The 5,000-nt window shown below is 39.2% G+C and overlaps 1 protein-coding gene and 1 long non-coding RNA gene across 2 annotated transcripts in view; both read left to right on the top strand.

The window, feature by feature from the left end:
* LOC138033763 (tubulin polymerization-promoting protein family member 2-like) overlaps positions 1–5,000 on the top strand; it is an 85,520-nt gene that overhangs the window by 17,308 nt on the left and 63,212 nt on the right. The gene's annotated exons all lie outside the window — the stretch shown is intronic.
* LOC138033765 (uncharacterized) overlaps positions 1–5,000 on the top strand; it is a 25,811-nt gene that overhangs the window by 1,818 nt on the left and 18,993 nt on the right. Inside the window, exon 2 of the long non-coding RNA XR_011128662.1 lies at positions 909–938. This is a non-coding gene — a long non-coding RNA (uncharacterized lncRNA). The remainder of the gene's footprint in view (positions 1–908; positions 939–5,000) is intronic.

The following is a 5,000-nucleotide window of genomic DNA, read 5'->3' as shown; positions in this document are numbered from 1 at the left end:
CAATATTGCCCTCAATCCGATCGAATTGTAATTTACTATAGAAATGTTGGTTTTTGAGGAGAGGGGAAAACTGGAGAGCCCGGAGAAAAACCTCTCGGAGTAGGGTAAAAACCCAATAACAAACTTTACCCATGATGGGTCCGCTAGAAAATAAATTTCACGTTGCGTGCTTTTTATCACGATCATAAGATCATTTTTTTTTTCTTGAAAATGTTCCTACATAATGCAAAAGTCGCGATTCCTAAAAGGGTGAAGAAATTGCCGATTTAAACAGTAGCAGGAACCCATGGGCTCCTGACAGCAGTGGTTGGGAAAATCAATATTTAGAGAAATAATTTTAGTTGTCCTTGCCATCTGCACTGCCAATGAAGACACTAAAGAAATCAACAAATTTATAGTTTTTGTGATGTCATAGGACATCACAATGTCACATGTGCGGTCCATAGAGGCGGAGAGCGGCTCTTATCGGAGTGAATAAGTTGCTAAACAAAAGATTAGAATGCCGCATTTATTGCGTTCAGAAAATGAAAGTTAACGCAAACTTACGGGAACTGAAAAAAATGAAGTATTAACATTTTTTGTTGGCTGGTAAATTTTACCACCCGAGGCGCTATGCAAACTTTATAAATTAAATGTGCTCTTCAGATAATTTTTTTTGGTAGTGTGAATTTTCCTATCAAATTTCAAACATCGACTATACAAAACATGCGCTTTCAAATCATGATGCTGTCCAGTATGTTGCGAAAATTCATTAAAAATATGTAAATAAGTTAGACTTCAACAAAGTTATTTCGACATCTAGTTTCGAACTCATCGTAATATTCAAATTTTCTCGATTTTCGGTTTCCGCCCACTGTCCTGAATAAATCTTATGAAATTTTAACTACGATTATTCATTTTCTTCACAGCACTGCAAAATGCTGCTAAAGTCCAGAAAGGTAAGACATTTTTCACATAATCAACATTCAGTTGATTAAATTGCAGGTGGAACTGGCAGGTGAAATAAAATTTTGGAATAAGATGTTGTCGTACTCAAGTAATCATGAAACACAGCTATTAACATGTTAATTGCCAAAAAAATAATACGGTTATTCTGATCTTTTTTTTTTTAATCTCAGATCGCTCAGTAATGGACTATGATCGAGTGCCCTATATATCACGCTTTTGAATGATTATCTCATTTTATTAAAAACTGAACTACGGATATCACATTTCCAGCATTTTCATTGGCTTACCGGACACAGGTTATCAGCTCATATACATGCACTACCAAATATGGTCAATGAACACAGCAGCAAATACACAGTTTTGCGGCTCCGAGAAAAAATGGCCAAATAAATTCAACATAAAAGAGTTGTGATGTTGGGATCTTTATATATCATTTCATATCCAGCGCGCCCTCGTAGAATAATTGCTAAATATATCATTCACTTCTTTGCGCGAGAACCCAACAGACCTATGACGTCACGAAAACTGCATGTGCTGTCATTTACGGAAGAGAACACTGGAGAAGTCTAAAGACACGAATTCGATTCAAACCTAGTCGCATAGTCATATCGTGTACGGTAATACCGAAGCTTGTACGTGCCATCCGAGTTGTTGAAAATCCGACAACAAAGTTGTATAATCCGACAGCCGAGTTGTAAAAATCCGACATTCGAGTTGTGAGAATCCTACAGAGCCAAGTTAAATTAACAATATGGAACGCTTCATTGATGACGTTTTCTCAATATGGGACGTAGATAAACAGGAAATCAACCTGTTCATTGCACAAGCGAAGAACTTCCACCCAACTATAAAGTTGGCAGGGAAGGAAATCACGTTCCAAGACACAACAACGATTTTTACAAGTCGGATGTCGGATTTTCAACAAGTCGGATGTCGGATTTTTACAAGTCGGATGTCAGATTTTCAAAACTCAGATGTAAGATTTTACAACTCGGATGTCGGATTTCACAATTTTGTTGTCGGATTTTCAACAACCCGGATGGTACCTACAAGCTTCCGTAGTAGGTACGAGATATGGATGGTTTGCAACCAATTCCTAGGTGAATGTAATTATGTGAATAATGGTGTTTTAAAGTTGTTAGTAGAAGATCGAATGGTGCTATTGACAGATCTTTGGGTGAATTGCAACCATTTTCTTGGAATACACCAACATGACAGCATGACATGACAGCATGACATGACAGCATGACATGACAGTGATGACATCAAGGAAAAACCGCCTTTTGTACCCGCCTTTTGTACCCGCTACCAGTGTTTTCGAAAATGGCCGGCACTTAAATATTCTTCTGTTTTTATTCAAATTAGCCGTTGATGCCTCGTTCTTAAGCTTAAAATTCAAAAGAATATTTTGCCTTGAACGAGGCATCAAGGTCTAATTTGAATATAAACAAAAGAATATCTAAATGCCGGCCATTTTGGAAAAAGACGTTAACGACAATGCGTCAATACGTCAATTTGAACGCCACAAAAACAATATTATTCAATGAGAAAAACAATGAATGACTATGCACGTGCAATTCCAAGTTTTGTTTATTTCTTTCCCTTTCTCTGCAAATCTGCAACGTTAAGGCCCGAGCAAAGGGCTTCAACATTTGTTTCAACATCCGTTTGATTTTGTTAACTTGACAGTAATTTTGAAAGCGTTTGCCCCACACACCCCTTCCCCGTTCTCCCTCCCCCCCCCCCCCCTCAACCGTAATCGAAGTGTCGAATGACTTTCAAAGCGTTAAACTTTGCTTCAACAACCATTCAACATTTCTTTTGTTATCACCAATGTTAAATGAGGTTGTCGAGACCGATTGGCCAAGTTTTTCATCAATGCTGGGTATGCGCGTGCGAACTAATCGTTCTCTCAATGACGTATCCATGTCCGTATCTATAGTAACAACCGCGGCTGCAGCCTGAGACTGAATACCAGGCCTCTCGTGAAGCTTTGATGAATCAAATGTTGATGATGAGTTGCCAGCGTTTGCCAGCAGTCAACATCGTTCAACGGTATCGAACGGATGTTGAAGCAAATGTTGAAGCCTCTTGCTCAGGCCTTTATTTTGGAGAGGTCGGCCAAAAAATGTGACAAAACTCAACGTGTGGGCCTACAGATGGAGCCTTTTTTGTTAGCCAATTGTTTGTCTGTTGTTGTTGTTGTTGTTGTTGTTGTTGTTTTACGTCATTTGTGCTCTTTACCTTCTCCTTAAAAACAATATCCGGGTCTTTTTTATTCTCATTTTGTCGTCATGATTATAAAATATTTCAAACTTTGGGTTTGTATTTCGGAACGAATCCGGGTAGATAATCTCAGAGCTTAAAGGGCAACTGACGGAAAAAAATCGTATATTTTTTATCGTCGATTTGATTAGCCCTTCGTATAAATACTTGCTTTTTGCCGAAAGTTTGACTTGATAAGCAAAAAGCTAATTAAATAGGAATTTTTTCCACGATCGTTTGGCGGCTATTTTGAAAACGCTTTTGGTTGATGCCACGTGTGGTCATTACGTCATAAGTGTGTAAGAAATGGAGCAGTCCGATCAAATCCCTCGGTTTGCGTCGCGTACAAGTCGCACACAAAACTTCTGTTGGATGCCGTCTAATAAAAATTAGCGGTGATGAGGCACAAACACGTTCATTATTTATCCTTTGTCGCATGTGTCAACCACGGATTAAATGAATTGACCGACGAAGGTCAAAACTTCTTAAAAGATAAATGTAAACATTGTAACATACATAATGCCATAGAAAGCCATAGTAGTAGTTTGCTATCAAAGTATAACGGCAGTAAAGCACGGATTGCTTAGACCATTAATTTTTTTACATCAACGAAGATCTAAGTTGTACATTCTGAAATGTTTTAGCAAAATATGAGACGACACATAAGCAAGCCGATCGGCTTTAATGATTGTGTCGATGGGACTATTGATTGAAGAGATGAACTTTTTATCGTGTCTTTAATTAAGCCGGCAAGGTGTAGCATTTAAAAATGGAAGACAGATATTTTCAATATAAATAATGTGAATTAATAAAAGCCCAAATAAACACAGTGAATGCAAACGAGTGATTGCGCGAAACGGATGAATGTATGTAAGTTTTTTATTGTCATGTGAGACGTGATATGTGGAAGTTTGGACGAGCCTTTTAATAACTGAAGCTTAAGTTACAACCCAGTTCAGAGGTTACAAGTGTCTCCGCGATGGACTCGGGAAATGAAAAGGCCGGTGATCCAAAGGGAAGCAAGAAAAAGAGAGACCCCGGGAAGCGCTGTGTAGTAATGTTTTGCAATAACACCAATGCGCAAAACGTGAGTTTGCATCAATTTCCGAAAAATGACCGGCTACGGCAACAATGGATTCAGTTCGTGCTAACGAAAAGAGACGATAACTGGCAGCCAGGATCTGGGCACATCTGCAGTAACCATTTTTCTCCAGAGTGCTACCACGGTATGGGGGCGAAATTGGCTGGGTTTGCTTCCAGACTTAAACTGAAGGATGACGCCGTGCCAACAATTCAAGTAAGTCCTACTGTCCAGCAACTTGACGAAGCACGGAGACTAAAAAGAAAGTTACCTCCCGCGAAAACGAAGGCGGACGAATCAAGTGACAGGGAGACACCAAAGCGGCGAAGTCGCGCTCTATCAAAGTGAACGGCAAATCGGGTACGTTTCTTTTACACAACACTCAACTTAACCCTCTAACTGATTAACAAAATTATGCAATGACAATGCGTGGAATGCTTTTAATCATTTCTGCCACTTGAAAACTTGTACTGATACTGATCCAAAGGTATTTTTTGGCACAAAGCTCGTGTCACAGTTTGAGCAAATGCAAGAGACTGGGTCAGTCGATAAGGAAAAGCCATCCACAAGTGGTCATATTGATGACGAGAAAGCCCAAGCAGAACAGGTTCCTGGTTATAACCAAAGTGAGATGTTTTTTCCTTGCGCTGAATTGTTCAAGCAAAACAAAGGAACCCAAAAAGGACTTCGCCGTCCAATTTGTCGT

This window comes from Montipora capricornis, chromosome 14 (assembly GCF_036669925.1).
Source record: "Montipora capricornis isolate CH-2021 chromosome 14, ASM3666992v2, whole genome shotgun sequence".
Taxonomy (NCBI): domain Eukaryota; kingdom Metazoa; phylum Cnidaria; class Anthozoa; order Scleractinia; family Acroporidae; genus Montipora; species Montipora capricornis.
Note: the sequence above shows the minus strand (reverse complement) of the source record. Positions and strands in the feature narration are given on the sequence as shown.